The sequence below is a fragment of the Mandrillus leucophaeus genome, unplaced genomic scaffold, assembly GCF_000951045.1.
Source record: "Mandrillus leucophaeus isolate KB7577 unplaced genomic scaffold, Mleu.le_1.0 Scaffold637, whole genome shotgun sequence".
Classification (NCBI taxonomy): domain Eukaryota; kingdom Metazoa; phylum Chordata; class Mammalia; order Primates; family Cercopithecidae; genus Mandrillus; species Mandrillus leucophaeus.
The window spans coordinates 1-17065 of record NW_012106886.1 but is presented as its reverse complement, the minus strand read 5'-3'; the positions used below and the strand labels follow the sequence as shown (position 1 = coordinate 17065).

General features: G+C 44.3%; 1 long non-coding RNA gene across 1 annotated transcript; it reads left to right on the top strand.

The window, feature by feature from the left end:
• The first annotated feature begins 7365 nt into the window (after nt 1-7365).
• On the top strand, nt 7366-9326 carry LOC105554252. Its single transcript, XR_001008295.1, has 2 exons — nt 7366-7870; nt 8602-9326. It is a non-coding gene; the product is annotated as an uncharacterized LOC105554252 (long non-coding RNA).
• Nucleotides 9327-17065: the final 7739 nt, after the last annotated feature.

The following is a 17065-nucleotide window of genomic DNA, read 5'->3' as shown; positions in this document are numbered from 1 at the left end:
CTTTCTTTTTTTTTTTTTTTTTTTTTTTTGGAGACAAGGTCTCACTCTGTCACCCAGGCTGGAGTGCAGTGGCAAGATTATAGCTCATGGCAGCCTCAATCTCCTGGGCTCAATCAATCCTCCTGCTTCAGCTCCCCACCTAGCTGGGACTACGGGCGTGGGCTGCTCAAGTAACACTAATGCCTGACTAATTTTTTTTTTTTTTTTTTTTTTAAGAGACGAGGTCTTACTATGTTGCTCAGGCTTGTCTCAAACTCCTGGGCATAAGTGATCCTCCCACCTCGGCCTCCCAAAGTGCTATGATTACAGGCATGAGCCACTGCGCCTGATTGAGATGTCTTGATGTACGAGATTAGAAGAAAGAAAGATTAGAAACAGACTGTAATGAGCTTTAGATGCCAAGATTGATTGTTCCCCAAATGCTCCCAGGAGGATTTGGTGGAGAGGCCAGGAGTGGGCAGGCACACAGGGTTAGCAAGGATAACCTTGCTAAGTGTTGGGAAAGTTCCACTTTCCAACCAAACCCAGCAACTCAGCATTCTCCAACCGTGTCACCCCTTCAAACCCACAAACTATTATAAATACTTGCTAAAGCCCTTTTTGCTCATGCTACACCACACTAGTTATGCTACCTTAAAGAGCACCACATTGTCTCAAACCTTGTTACCTTTGAACTTGGAGTCTCCTATGCCTGGAAGGCTTTTCTCTGCCCTCTGCCTTCAAGATCTGACTTAACCTTCAGCGAAGCATTATCTTTCTCTCCCAAAGAGAATCTGACGTTCTATGTTCTCACAGTACTCTGAGTGTCCCTCTATTACAATATTTATCACACTGCCTTGTGACTACTTCCTGAGTAGTATAAATCTTTCTTTATTGTTACATTGTCGGTTCCTCAAGAATAGGGGTTCTGTATTATTCATTCTATAACAGCACCTGGAACGCTCAATAAATGCTTGCTGATAGTATTATCAATATCACCTTTTATGAAATGCCTACCACACGCTAAGGACTACCCTAAGTACTTGAGAAACAGAAACTTGTTTAATCCTCATGTAACTCACCAGTGAAGTATTACTTAGCCCATCTTGTAGACAGGGAACCTGACCTTCAGAGAACCTCAGCTAACTATGAGATGAAAGAACGAACCAGCTTGAGCGGGTCAACTCCCGCCCTCCCCAAACCCTGCATGTACGTCTGACCCCAGGAGTAATCATGCTGTGTCCTTAGGCAGTCCAAGGTAAATGTTTATTTCCAGTTATTGAAATCTACTCAGTTTGAATCCACCAATCGATAAGCTGCTCTGAATAAACATCAGGGGCATCTGCTGTTCTACAGAGGAACAGCTTGTCATTTCGGCAGCACCAAAGCAAGGTTAATTAGCCCTTTCTATAGCCAGTGGGCACTGAAGTCTCCCCACATTCTTACTTTTCCTTCAGCAAAAAGTTTTTTGTTTTTTGTGGGTTTTTTTTTTATTTTTTTTTAATTATACTTTACATTCTGGGATACATGTGCAGAACGTGCAGGTTTGTTACATAGGTATATAAGTGCCATGATGGGTTGCTGCACCCATCAACCCATAATCTACATTAGGTATTTCTTCTAATGCTATCCCTCCCCTAGCCCCTCACCCCTCAACAGGCCCTGGTGTGTGATATTCCCCTCCCTGTGTCCATGTGTTCTCATTGTTCAACTCCCTCTTATAAGTGAGAACATGCAGTGTTTGGTTTTCTGTTCTTGTGTTAGTTTGCCCTTCAGCAAAAAGTTTTAATGGTGATCTTTCTAAATGTGGCACATATGCACCATGGAATACTATGCAGTCATAAAGAAAGATGAGTTCATGTCCTTTGTAGGGACATGGATGAAGCTGGAAACCATCATTCTGAGCAAACTATCGCAATAACAGAAAACCATGGACACAAGGAGGGGAACATCATACGCCAGAGCCTGTCGTGGGGTTGGGGGAGTGGGGAGGGATAGCATTAGGAGATATATCTAATGTAAATGACGGGTTAATGGGTGCAGCACACCAACATGGCACATGTATAAATATGTAAGAAACCTGCACGTTGTACACATGTACCCTAGAATTTAAAGTATAATAATAATAATTTTAAAAAAGAAAAAAAAAGTTGTAATGGTGATCTTTCTAAAAGGCAACGTGCCTCCAAGGTGAAGAGTTGCAGAGAGGGGGCACAGTCAGTGGACTAACTGAGGAAGGGGCAGGGTGGGATTTCATCACTGCTGTCCGGTGATTAAGGGCGAGTAGGGGAGAACTGTACCAACCCATGCCCAGACGCTGTGCTGAGTGCTCCACATCCTTTCTCTCTCCACACAGCACCTTTCACCTCTTCAAGGAAGCACAGTCTTCGCCAATCTCCTAATCACAAATCCAGCAGTCCTTCCCAGCCCTGGGCCTCTCCCCCTGGGAAGAACAGCTTAAGAAGCCAGCCACTGTCTCTTCCCCGCTGCCCCTCTGTGCACACTGCGAGCCCCCTTGGCTTCTGTGAATCTAGACCCTACTGTGGCTTCATCTGTGTTGCTCCTTGCTGACAGGGCATACTCTGCCTCACTCTCCTGCCCTGCCTCCTTTTTCCCTGCCAACTTCTTCAATCCACCAGGGTCCTACCCTCAGCCTCGATCTCATTTCACTGAACGCTCATTCCCTGGGTGTCCCATACAAGGCCGTGTACGATGTGACTCATACCCATCAAAGACACTCTCAGAACACCTGCAATTCTTCATATTCCCCCTTGACAGTGACTACAGAAACAGAAACCAGGTTCACAACAAATCCCCCAAACTCATTTAGCAAACAACCCTCTGCCAGAAGCCTATGGAATCAATAGATTTGGAACGCGACTCTGGTCCTAGACCCTTTCTGTGCCCATCCCAAATTAGAAGGAAGTACAATGAGGGGGTGAGGGGAGAAAGAATACAAGACAGTGATCATAAAAAGCAAGGATCTAGTTGTACCCTTACCAAATGTGCATTTTTCTATGTGTACATTATACTTCAATAACACAGTTTTTTTTTTAAGAACCCAAATAAAACAAAAGGTTGACAACTGAAAAATTCATGACCAAGGTTAATAGCACGGATAACTGAAGCAGGAGAGAGATAACAGAAATATTAGTTCACCTTTCTGTTCCTAATAATACCCAAGGGAAGACTGAGCAAGGAGAACCTTATGAATTAGGAGCAGGTAATTAGTGTATCCATTTGTCATGTTACACAATTATAGGTCTTCAAACCAACTTTGGCAGAGAGTTGTAGACCTAGAGAGAAGGGCACGAAAGATAATCTAATCCACCTTTTCATTTTCTAGATGAGGAAGCTGAGGCTGAGCGAGGAAAAGTGTCCTGTCTCTGCCCAGCAATCATCTGCCACCTATGCCTTCTCCACCTTCTTATCCACTGAGAGAATGGACACGAAGAAAGCTGAATCGGGCCACACCAGGGCTAGGAGAGCTCAGATGGACTTTCTGATATTCCCTGGGCTAGAGAAAGCTCAGAGCAGCCTGACATGGCCAGTTGTGCAAAGCATATTGCCTCTCTTTGGTGCCATATCTTTTTCCCTTTGATGTGTGATCACTTCATTCCCTCCTTGATTGCTTTTCAAAAGCAATCTAAATTAATGCGAACCCACAAAGGGCAAGGCTCTCTGTGAATAATTAGTGCATGATAATAAATGCAAATAGGGAAAGATGCAAAGTTGGCCTAAGAACTACTGCTCCCTGCTCCCCTGCCCATTCTCTTCACATTGGGAATTCTCTTTACACTATTGAAGAAAGAATTGGAGGAAACTTGAGAAAGGGTGGTATTCCTAAGCAGACCACTGGGTTCATTAAAGGATGGCAGAAAGAAAAAACAGAAGATAAAAGAATCAGACCAGTGACTGCTACAGGGTCTTTGTCCTTTTTTTGTATGTTCCACTAAAGACAAAACACTTGTCTAGATTTCTGACATTCAGAGGAGGACGTATCATCACAGTCAAGAAGGAGCCACCATAATTTGGTCCTGTCCACTCAGGATTTTCTCCTACAAACCCTGAGCTCCAGTCAATCTTGTCTCCTTTCTGCTCCTTGGCTAAATCAAATTAAAAAACAAATCCAAAGCCAGAGATAAATTGTGTTCAGACCTTTAGTAAAACTGTCTTGAATATTATGCAGAGAGAACTGGACAAACTGAGGTTCAGGAAATGTTCCAGCTGGTAAGGCAAGCCCCTGTTTATTCTCCATCAAATGGTTTGTCCCGAGTCCCTTCTGGAAGTCAGTTTCTATCTATTGTCATATTTAATGGGTAGAGCTGTATGGGAAGGAGATGAAGTATCTGTGGAGCCTGAAAACTAGACTCCCCCAATCTCTTTATTTAAGATCATAGATGATTAGATCAATACAAGATTTGGGCAGGGACACACATCCAAACTACATCATCTCCCATGCACCCCACATTCCCTATGCTTCCTGTAATCCAGGGACAGAAAACAGATTTCAGCTCAAGTGCCTTCTAATCCATTTACAATCGCTGCCAGGAGGACTATATTCAGAATAGTCTGAGAGCATGCCTGGGACCAGTAGGAAATGGGTGAGAAAATCCAGAAGTTTCATGTCCTTCACATCTCTGTCATTCCTGATTGAATCCACCCGTCATTTTCACTGTGTCTAAATTAAGGCCTTAGAGGAAGAATTGACACCCCGCATCACAGAGTAAATTGATAAAAAGAACCCAGCTCTCCCTGAATCTCCTATTTTCCTATAATCCAGAGTTTAAGACAGGGGATGGATCTAAGAGTACAGTCATAATACTATAACCATTTCTAAATGCTTACTATGTGCCAGGTACTATCCTAAGTGCTGTTCATGTATACTCGCATTTAATCCTGCCAGAACACTGAGAAATAATCATCCCCACTTAACAGGTGAAACTGACACACAAGAGTAGTCAAGTAACCCATCCAATATCCCAGGACCAGTAAGTGACAAAGTAGAGATTGACACGTGGCAAGAAAAGAACAGAACTGGGTCTAGAAACATCCTCACACAAGCAGTGGAAGATTCTGGTAATTTCACCAACACATACAAAGTCAATTCGCATTGGAAAAACACCCCATGAAGGCCCAGTGATCTTTTTCAGCCCTGGTGATGTCAAAGGCTGCAGAATGAGGAGTGGAAAGTCCTAGTTACCATGATAGGAAGCACCAGTGAGTGATTTAGAAGGCAGGAGATGAGAACAGGTAATTCAGCGGGACTCAGGTAGGACGTTGAGCTCTTGGCATGAACAGATAGGTTTCACCATGGTCTTGAGTATGACAGGTTGGCCCCAAAAGGTCCCATTTTGCTCAGAAGATTCCCTAAAACTGAAAATGTAGTATAATGGAATATCACTGGCTGGCTCCAATCCCTAGGGCTTGCTGTTTCAGAAAAGAAAGAGGTGCCCATCGATGTATTTATAGGCTTAAAGCTGGCATGCACTGAAGCTACCTGGGGTTACTTGACAAATGTTTTAGTGCACATTTTCTCCATCTTTTTGTTTCATTAGGTTTTAGTCAGCCAGCTATTTGGGGCCTGAATTAGGATTTCACACACATCCAGAGCCAAATGACAAAACAAACAAAGAAGCCCCACGACTAAAACAGAACTTGGGGTCAGCAGCTTGGTAAGGGTTGCCCCCTGGAAACAACTCCTGTGTGGGATCAAAGGAAAGTCAAGTGGTATATCACATCCCAGGGCCGGGGAGCCCCACTGCCTTGAGCTCAGCCAGTCACCCCTTTGTTCCATGACCTTGGCCTGGAAAGCTCCTCCCTCCCATCCCTGAGCAAAATCCTAAAGTTCCTTCAAGTCCTGGCCCAAATGTCAACTTCTTTGGGAAGTCTTCCCTTACTCCATCCCTACCCCACCTCTTCTTCCTACAAAAGGAAAAAAGTTTCTCCTCTCCCTCCTCCACACTCTGTCCTCAGTTCCCAGCCCATCCCACAAGTCTCTGGAGGCTGGGAGAGCACAGGTGTGGAGTCACCCTCATTCACCACCTTAGAGAGACTGGAACAACATCAGCAGCCCTGGGGAAGCAAACCCAGGCCCAAGCACTGTGGTCTCCCGGATTATGATGATTTGCACACAGAAAGCATTGGAAAGAAAAAGCTGAAAAGGAATATGCTGCCCAAATTTCTCTACCATGAGCAAGTATTGCTTTTATCATTGGAAAAACATAAAATAAACATTTTAATGGACTGCATATTTCTCATGCTAAAGGAGCTAATAGTGTTTCCTATTGTGTGGAAAATAGATCTGAACCCATCCACAGGATGCTGAAGAATCCACAAATTACAGCAGGCATCGACAGTGCCTGTGTACACGGGAAGGAGGAAACTCAGCCTGCCTGGGGCATCAGGGAAGGCTCCACACAGGAGGGGATGAGTGAGAGCTCTCCAGTTAGACTAGGGAAGATGAGGCAGAAGGGAATTCCAGGCAGAAGGAACAGTACATGCAAAGGCAGAGTCATGTGAAAGTGCAAGCTAAATAATATGGCTGGAATGTGGGATACATGGGAGATGTTATCATTTGGATGTGTGTCGCCGCCCAAATCTTATTTTGAACTATAATCCACAATGTTGGAGGTGGGGCCTGGTAAGAGGTGACTGGATCATGGGGGCGGATTTCTCATGAATGGTTTAGCACCATCCCCCTTGGTACTGTCCTCATGATAGTGAGTTCTTGTGAGATCTGGTTATTTAAAAGTGTGTAGCATCTCCCCACTCATTTTCTCTCACTCCTGTTTTTCACTCCTGTTTTTGCCATGTAATAGGCCTACTCCCCCTTCAGGTTCCACCATGATCGTAAGTTTCCTGAGGCCTCCTCAGAAGATGTCGGCACCATGTTTCCTATAAAGCCTGCAGAATCACGAACCAATTAAATGTCTTTTCTTTATACATCATCCAGTCTCAGATATCCTTTATAGCAATGCAAGGATGACCTAATACTGGAGAGAATCATGGATGTGAGGTATGCAATTAAGGGTTAACTCCACTGGCTTGGGGTCCTCAAACTGCACCTTCCAAAGAAATAACTAACCCTTGACCAGCCCCCAGGAAATAACCTCTGAGCCCTTGGAATATCATGCCTGATGGAATAGAGTATCTTTGTACCACCGGGGCTTTGGGCCATCCCACATAGTTTATGCTAACAGTGTCATTCATGATAAAGGCCTGTTTTTGTTTACCTGGAGTCCCAGCCCACGCTGTATCGGTTTGATTCCAGGGGTGCAGTGGTTGCATAGAGACTGAGTAGCCAAGGTCAATCACATAGGTGACTCATACCTCAGTGACTGATTCTCTTCTCCCAACAAAAACCCTGGACACCAAGGGGCAGTTGGGTTTCCCGGCTATGTTTTGTCACACATCATTGCTGGCAGAGTTCAGTGCTATCCAAGTGACTCCCCTGGGAGACGACAACTGGAAATTTCTGCCTGGTGTCTTTCTGGACTCCGACCTATGCACCTTTTTTCTTGGATGATTTTAATCTGTCTCCTTTCGCTGCAGTGAACCACAACCATGAGTATAACAGCTTTTCTAATTTTTGTGAGTCCCTCAAGTGAATCATCAAACCTAAGGTAGTTTTGGGATCCCCATCACAGAGAGTCAAACAGGAGCAGGGCAAGAAGAGCTGCTTTTCCTGGAAGGCTAATGAGTCTGAAGTTCGCCCTGGAGATAATCCTCACAGTAACTCCAGGCTCTAACCTGGAGCTGACATGATAAGGCCAAATGTACACCTCTAAAAGACACTGCCGACTACAGAGGGGAATGGATGGGGGAGCTGAGGGAGCAGAGATGAAGCAGGGAGACCAAGGCCTGGAAAGAGATGGCTGAACCAGTCCAGGTAAGAGCTGATGGGCCCTTGGTAGTGGGCAGTGGCCATAGCAAAGGACTAAACTCAAGAGCCAGAAAATAGATGCAACAAGACTTGCCAGCCAATTAGACTGTGGGGTGAGGGAGACAAGTCAAGGATGACTCCCAGATTTCTGGGCCTGGGCAATTGGAGGGATGATGGAGTCAGTCATTGAAGTGAGAAATCCTGAGTGGGGAAGCTGATGTTCAGGGGCTTGAGGGAGGTTCTGACCCCCAAGCCCAGTCTGGTACTTTCACTGTGTTCATTTCTACAATTCAGGATCATCCAATTGCTCTTTTTTCTCTCCTTGAAGCCATCCCCTTAGCCCTCTGCCCGCAGTGATCACTAACTGATCGCTCCTCCTTAAAAGCCACTGAAAAGTGTGCTTGGCCAATCTCCCTGACCTCAATTTCTCTGCTGGCAGAATCACAAGAAAGGCATCAGCACCTTCTGTGAAATCAGGAGCCAGGCAGAGGAGGTGCCCAGGTGGGTGGCAGAGGCCTAAATAAATCACGGCTACGTGAGGAGGTTTCAAACACCAAGTTCTGGTGGGGGGAGAGGGGTCCTGGGCCAGACCCTGGGGAGGTGGGACTAAGATCCCTGTGACGCTGGGTGGGGGTTGGGGGCAGGGTTGAATGAAATCATGAGAAACAAAGGCTCTGGGGGCTGCACAGAATACCTCCCCTCGGCCTGGGGCTAAACTGCACTTTATGCATTTCCAGGTGGTAAGGAGTCCATGTCAGCTGCCATCACCCACACCACAGACTAGACATTGCAAAGAGTGGCCAGGCCTTTTGAGTGAAGGTGATCCAACCTGTCACTAAGCCTAAGGGCAAATCCTGGCTGTGCTGTGATGGCTCCAACAACCCCAAACAGCAGCACAGAGGCTGCAGCCGCCCTCGGAGGCATCAGTGGGAAACGCTCATTAGCAGCCTTCCATTGCTCACCCGCCCCATCCCACCTCTGTGCATCCCAGACCATCAGCCAAGTGCACAGCTGGCTTCCATCCTCAGAGCCTTCCTCCTTCATTTGCCTATTCAACAGTTACAAAGGCCTGAGTTGCAAAGGGGCTTACAACCCATTCTACCCAGAAGAAAGAGAACTGAGACTGAGCAAGACAGAGAATAGGTGGAAGCGGGGATTAAACCAAGCAATCTCTAGATCCCAAATGGAGACCCTGATGTAGCAAGAGCCTCTTCTAAATCCTTTTCCAATAGGATAATGTGGAAAATGGTTGAAAGCACAAGCCAACCGGGGCTGGAATCCAAATGGGCCATTTACTAGCTGTGTGACTGGACAAGTAATTTCATATTGCTGAACCTCAATTTTCTCATCTGTAAAATAGAAAAAAAAAATCTATGTCATAAGGTTGATATACGGATTAGATGAGCTAAGATCTAAAACGTCTTCTATTCAGTAGGTGCTCAATAAATGTTATCTATTTTTACGACTGGGTCTCTAAATCTGGAGATCAAGGAGGAAAGTTTCACGTGCTGGGTTCTGCAGGTAATACGGTGAGACATGGTTTCTGTACTCACGCTCCTAACCCAGGTGGGAACGGCTGAGAGGATCACATAGTCTGAGGCTGTGCAGGGCTGAAAGCCTCCTGAGAGGTCATCTGATCCACTATTTTCATGGGCGAGAAAACAGAGATGTAAAGTGACCTTCTCCCAAAGTCACACAGCAAGATAGTGTCAAAGTCAACACTAGAACCCAGGGCTCCAGGCTTCTATTGTTCTTTCCTCTCCAAAGAAACGTATAAAAACCTAATGACAGGACGCCACAAGTCAGGACATGAATAAAATTTCAAATAACTTGCCATAGAGAACACTGTGCCCTGTCCAGATCCCCATTCCCAGGCCAGGTACCATCCCTTGGCTGCTTTGAGTGGCGGCTGTCAGTGGCTCACAGCTGCCCTGTCCTCTGGAGAATTGCCATCTCCACACCCAGCTAATGAGGGAGATGACACCCAGTGCTGTGTTGGCAAATGTTTAGCAGCCACTTTCTGATAGGGTAGGGGGAGCCCTGGCTTGAGTATTTGCCACTTTCCCTGGTGTAAATATTCCCATTATGGCCGACTCCAAGCTCCTAGCAAGACATCACTGAAGGTGGAGTTGTGAAGAGATGCACATAGCTCTCCATCACATAGTATTTCCACCATAAAGATCCAATACCCAACAATAACTGCAAGTGCACAGATGTTTAAAACTGTAGTAAAATAATTAAGAAGTGATGACTTTTGAATATGTATTTCCATTGTTTTAGCATTATTTACTTAATTATAACTTTATATGATTTAATTGTTAATAGTGGCTCACAACATTCCTAAAAACTTGACCACCGCAAGCTCATAAGGGCCAGGTCCAACACAACACTGGTTTACCCCCACTCCCTCCTTGCCAGCCTGAGGCCAGTGACTGATGACATGAGGATGCAAAAAGCTGGCTGTTCATCTCATCTAGGGGTGAGGAACAACTTATGGTGGTGTGATTAATACCAGAGCTCCCATGGATCAGGCCCAGACTAGGCTTACCCGGAGCCACTTCCTCCCTCAGCTCCTCCTCCTCCCCTATCCTTCTGTTGCCACGTCCTTACAGGTATTTCCAGAAAAGCACACCAATAAACAGCGTGCACCCAAGGCCCCGTCTCAGGCTCTATTTCTAAAAAACTCAACCTAAGCCATGCACAGTGGCTCACACCTGTAATCCCAGCAGTTTGGAAGGTCAAGGTGGGAGGATCACTTGAGCCTAGGAATTTTTTTTTTTTTTTTTTAAGTTCTAGGGTACATGTGCACAACGTGCAGGTTTGTTACATATGTATACTTGTGCTATGTTGGTGTTGAGCCCAGGAATTTAAGACCAGCCTGGGCAACTGAGCAAGACCCCATCTCTACAAAAAAATGAAAAAAATTAGCCAGGAGTGCTGGTGTGCGCCTGTAGTCCTGACTAATCGTGAGGCTGAGGCAGGAGGATTACTTGGGCCCAAGAGTTTGAAGCTACAGTGAGCCATGATCATACCACTGCACTCCAACCTGGGTGAGAGAGCAAGACCCTGTCTCCAAAAAAAACAATAAAAAAGAAAAGAACCCAATAGAAAATACTTGTACAGAGTGAAAATTTAGGGAGAAAGTAGAAAAAGATCATTGTGGCTTTGGAGGAATCCCAGCACGCTTTCTGCAGGAGGTGGGATCCAAAGAGTGGGTAGGATTTTGATTTGGAAATGAAAGCCAGGAACCCTCCAGATGGACAGAGCAGTTTAATCCAGGTGAAACCAACAATCATGCATTTGACCAGACCGTCTGCCAGGCAGGGCAGGGTTTTCCTAGAGACAAGCCATGAGCCCTGGGGACCACCCATTAAGGACTGCCAAAGTTGGAGGAGGGGGCGTTTCCATGGCTACGGTGTGATTAAGAAAGATGTGTGGCTCTCTGGCAAGGGCAGTATGGTGTCCTAGTTTGCACTAGAAACATCATCTGTACCAAAACCTTTGAAGCCAGAAGGTCGTCTTCGGATCATCTACTGCCACTGATGGATGAAAGCTTTGAGTTGTAAAAGAGTAAATACAGTATATTTATTTTAATAGTTGTGTTTTATGTTTTCTTTGCTCTTATTTTTGCTTTGTTTTTAATTTTTTAATTGAGACAAAATATATATAACAAAAAAATGTACCCTCTGAACCATCCTATCTTTTGTCTTAGAGTTACCTCCAATATACAGCATTGATGCTGAATTTTATTTGCAGAAGTTTATGTTTCCCTCCAAAACAATTTGTACAGAATAGATGGATCAGTTTAAAGAAAAATATGCAGAAAATAATAAAGGTGATGACATAAACATGCAAAATTGCAAAGATAAGACACAAAAAACCCTAAATTTTGCAAACTAGTCCAATACTATTATTTTAAGATAGCAAACTTGCACCCAGATAGAGTAAGGGAACAGCCAAAGGTCAGGCAGCCAGTTAGGTGCAGAAACAGGTCTTCTAATTCCCGTTTCTACATTTTCCACTCTGGTACAATTTTCATTTTAAAGAAGGAAGAAAAACAACATATTCTTTTCTAAAACACAACTCTCCAAAGTTTTTGTCCTCCCCATTCAAAGATGCGCAACAGAGAACATACCAGGTTCTTTTTCACTCATGATAAGAAAAGCCACTTTCCCTTTTAAATCAGCCTCAGTGATGGTTTTCAGGGTAGAAAACGGATTCGTATAGATGACAGGGTGTACTGGCCTAAAGAGGACACAAATCTTCTAGAAATATGTCACCCCTGAATTCATCATTCTGCTAACATCAGATGTCAATGCTAGAAAGGAAAGAAAAGTTGGCATTTTGATGCCAGTCTCTGCCTCTAGCTGTTCCACAGGACATGCCTGTCAAAGAGGTGGCCTGTTTTCCAAACTAAAATCTACAAGCAAAGTTGGTTTAAAAGTCATCCTGCTGAGAACTGGGAATTGGGAGATTGGCTCTGCCACAAAATGGCTATGGAACTCCAGCCTCCTTTCTTAATCACTCCAGGTCTCAGTTTACCCACTTTCAAACAGAGATAATAGTTCCTGTTTATTTCAATATCAGTTCAATAATCACTAAACACTTGACAGCTTCATAGTTTGCAAAATGTTTCTTCTCATTTTGTAGTGTCTCATTTAAACCACACAACTGTGTCGTGTGGGTATTATTATTTAACAGATTGGATACCAGACTCCAGAAGACCAAGTAACTTGCCCATAGTTGTGAGTGGCTCTGAAACCCAGATCCTGTGATCCCAGATCATGCATCTTAGAAGTTTTTCCAAAGCATTTGACATTTTCCAAAGCAGATACTTTGGCATTTTCCAAAGCAGATGCTTCAGAATTCCTGGTCTCTACATTGTTATTGGTTATTACTTTCTAAAAGAGGTGTCATAATCAAATAACATTGTGTTAAAAGCTTAAGGGGCTTCCTTCACAGCCATAGGACTTTAATATGAATTGTCTGTCTCCAAGAGGGAATAGAATATGAGTCTTTCCAAAACTTATTTGTCAAATTACCCAATTTAGGTAGAATCTTTTTCTTAAAAATAATATTCCAGGGAAATACAAAAACTATCCTATTGTAGTTACTCTTCATTTTATTATGGCTTCCAGGTAGGTTGTCTGTTGCTTTACAGAAACTGGTAAACTGTGTTATCATACAGGGCACAGGCCTTTCTATAGAGACTGTCTTTCAAGTCTGTATCAATTAGACTGGTCACAGCCTATTTGCTCCATGGGACAAGACATTGGATGACAAGGCTTTCTGTCATCACATCTGATTTATGTTCAGATGTTTCCAAAAAGGTTGAACATTCTTTATATGTTTACATGGCCTTAGCTACATGTCTCAGGCAACCAGTATTTATTTAATATTTGTCTTGCCTTTTATCTGTATTTTATTATTTCTTTACATAGGCCCATTGAGTCAAGGAAGATACCTTTTTCTTCAGAGGCTATTCAATGATAAGGAAGATTGGGCTAATAAGGAAGGAATAACTCCCTCTCCTTACACAAGGTTCCCTGAAGAAACCACAGGGCCAGCTTCCTGGGCTTACAATCTACCTAGCATTCAGTAGCCAGTGCTTGGTTTGGTGCTCTGCTAGCACTGTCTTGAAACTCTTAATTTTTGAAAAGGGGCTTTACCTTTTCATTTGTACAGGGCCCTGCATATTGTGTATCCAGTCCTGAGCAACCACTGTTTAATTGTTAAGCTCCATGAAGGCAAAGACTATGTCTGTCTACTCCTAGCACCTGGCATTGTGTTTAGCACAGGAAAGGTGCACACTATATATGCACGAGATGAATAGGTCAATAGGTGCAATGAAGAGGTTGCAGGGCCCAGAGGCCTGGTCCTTTCTCTCCCCAGCAAATGAGGCAATGACTGCCCTTTCTTCTAAAGGGCATTCACATGTAAAACAGGCCCAGGCACCAAACAAGAATGAAAACTCATACACAAACTGGAGGAACAGGCCAGCACAGAAAATCAAAACCCCAGCCTGTAGAAAGACAAGCAAGAAAAGACGGGCAGCAAGCAGACACACTGTCCTCTCTCTCCAGATAATGGGACATTTTCCAGCATTTCTCGCAGCGACAGCCAATTTCAGAACAGAATCCTGACCTGAATGTGGTGCATTTTCCTTCCTGTCCCCATCCAATATCTGCCCCCCTTCCCATCCTTTTTAAGCCAGCTATCTCCAATCCCCAGCACCTCTCAGCTGCTAAAAGCCTGAAAGGTTTAATCTCCAAGAAGGATGCTCAAGGGCTCCGTTATCAGAGTTACTTAATTCTGCATTTGCAACGGGCTTAATCATCTGCATCAGACCACACTCCCGCGACTCACACGCGCTACCTCTCTGCTCCAGCTGAAAGTTGTTCTCCCTTCATCAGCACCTCAGAAGCATTCATAAATGCAAATGTGTACTGGCAGAAATGGGGGTGGAGGGTTCGGTTTTGTGTTCCTGTTTTTCAATCACACCAATGTGCTGGCAACACTGATTGAGATTTTTTTTTAAGCCATGGCATTTTACCTCCCACCGCCAATCAAATGGTTTCCAATGTCCTTTGTTTTTTTCTTTGTTGACTTTACGTGACTGCCATGGCAATACCTTCCATGTGGCTCCATCACCTCCAGAGGCCTCATTTCTAATGGTCGTATAATATTCCATCAAAGAGTTGTAACATTATTATATAGGTTTTGCTTTTGTTTGTTTTTTTATTATAAATAGTGCTGCAATGATCATTTTCAAGAGCACAGGATTTAAAGAACTGCATTCAAATTTTGGCTGTGTCTCTTCCTAGTTATTGAGTCCCTACAGGGGAAGCAATCGTATTCTCTAACTCAAAGCATGGCTGATGGGAAAGTGCTTTATAAACTATATGAGCACTCTACAATTATTCATTCTTACTTGACATGCCAAGCCCCATCCCAAAAGATTTACAAACACTTGGTCTCTGTCCCCTGGAAATCTGCCATTGAGACAAACACCATTGAACTCTTAAATAAAGGAACAATGACAAAAAAAGAAATGAAAAACCAGTATAAATGCTTAAGAAAAAAAATCAAGCCTTCAGAAAGGCCTTATGAATTGCAAGACACACTATCAGGCTGTAGGTTGGCTAGTAACCAGGAAAACGGCATTTAAATGCGAGTTGATTAAAGGAGAGGCTGACAATATGGTGGCTGTATGCAAGGCATCGCTTGTGTGCTTGGAGGGGAGAATAGTTACAGCCAAGAAGAAGGTAAACTGTGTCCTGTGAGGACTAGTACCATGAGTTGTAAAAAGAAAAAGTATGTGTCCTTTAAATGTCACCAATATACTTTGTTTTTAAGATAAATAAGCTATATTATCAAAACTAAAATTGTCTCATTTGAATAAACTTTAGAAAGATCCTACATACTGTAAGAATATGTTATTAATATTTAGGGGGTTGGACAAGGATTCTTTCATTCACTCAATATGTATTTGTTGGTGCCTATGACATGCTATTTTGCTATATTCTAGGACAAATAGAAAGATGAAAAAGACAAGCTCCCAGCCAAAAAGGAACACACAGAAAACCATAGTAAATGTGAATAGTGCCATCCTATAAAAGTACCTAACAAAATGTTATAAAAGCAATAAGGAGAAAGCAAGTAATTCTGCCCCCAAAAAGGCATGGACTGAAAAGGTCTCAGAGCCGAAGCCACTTTGACCTGGGTCTTACTGGATGAGTAGTTTCCCAGGCAAATAAGGAAGACCATGAACGCATGTATGCCTCCCTGGGATAGAAAGCAGAAGAAATTTCCAGATCCCAAAAAGACAGGGTTCCAGGCAATACTGTTCTGCGCAGTCCAAAGACTACGTACATCAATATTACCTGGGGTGCCTGCTTCAAATGCAGATTCCCGGGCTCCGCCACAGACGTATCAAATCCCATGGTGGGGCCCAGCAATCTACAGCTTACTAAAGGTCCTTAAGCCAGGCTGACACACACTCTCATTTAAAAATCAGCGGTACCAGTAACAGAATGACACTTTCCAAACAAAACTCAAGTCACGACTACCCAGAGAGGATCAGCTGCCAGTGGTTTGGAAATGCACCGAGGGAGGCCCTGGAGCAGAGGAGGGTCAGCATGTTGGCACCTCCCTCAAGCCAATTCCATAGGCCTCCCTCTGCTCTTGACAATCAGCCAATCCTGGTCCAGATGGATATATTCCCCAATCAGGCACACACCATTTTGTTGGCTTAATATTGGTTTTCCAATAGGAAGGCTCAGTGACAACAGACCAGACAAGGACAATGATGGAAGCCAACCATGTCCCACTCTTGCCCTCTCAACCACCACCTTTAACCCACAAATCAGGCTGGCACCCCTAGCCCTCAAGACCCCAGTTGAGGAAAAGGGACTGTAAGCTCCTCCGACATCCACTGGCCACCGACCCAGTGTTGAAGCTCAGGTGATAGAAAAGCCTGGAAGCCAAGGCAGATGTTCAGCCAAATTAAGTGGTTCCAGGAGAAAATGAAAACTTGCCTGACGAGACATCTGGTATCCATTAACCTCCTAAGCAGAGCTGCAGCAGAGCCATCTGCTGGAACAGACTCTCCAGAGGCAAGGAGCATCCCCAGCCTGTGTGCCTCTCTGCCTGCTCCCAGCAAAGGCCTGGCCTTGACAAGGGAGAAAAAGACCAGCCCATTTGCCTTCAGGACCCTATAACTGGTTCCTTCCTAACTAGGGAGTCAGCAGAAAGAACAGTCAAGAGACACCCTGTGAGGCTGCCATCATGGAACTTGGTGTTTGCCATCAGGGAGAGTACACTGACATCAAGGAGAGCTTCTTCTGTATCAAGTGCATGTAACACTCAAGGAGACACGGTACAGAGATTTGAGTGCTACTGGAGGGATGTAATTCTTAAGCTGCCCAACTGATAAATAAAGAGAAAGGAAAGACACTAACATCACATGAAGACCCACCAATGGGCAATGTGCTGTGCATTTTCAGATTCATGAATCCCATTGAATCTTTACAACAACTCCGTGCCTTGGGTGTTACTATTTGCATTTTACAAATGGCAAGGATGGGCTTCAAACTCAGGTCTTCCAACTTCCAGAAAAAGTCGAATGCTTCTTTTGCTAGAGGACTGTGCCACAGCGAAGCCGGTTTCTTTGGTCTGGAGGATGTGGGGGAGGGAGGCGGG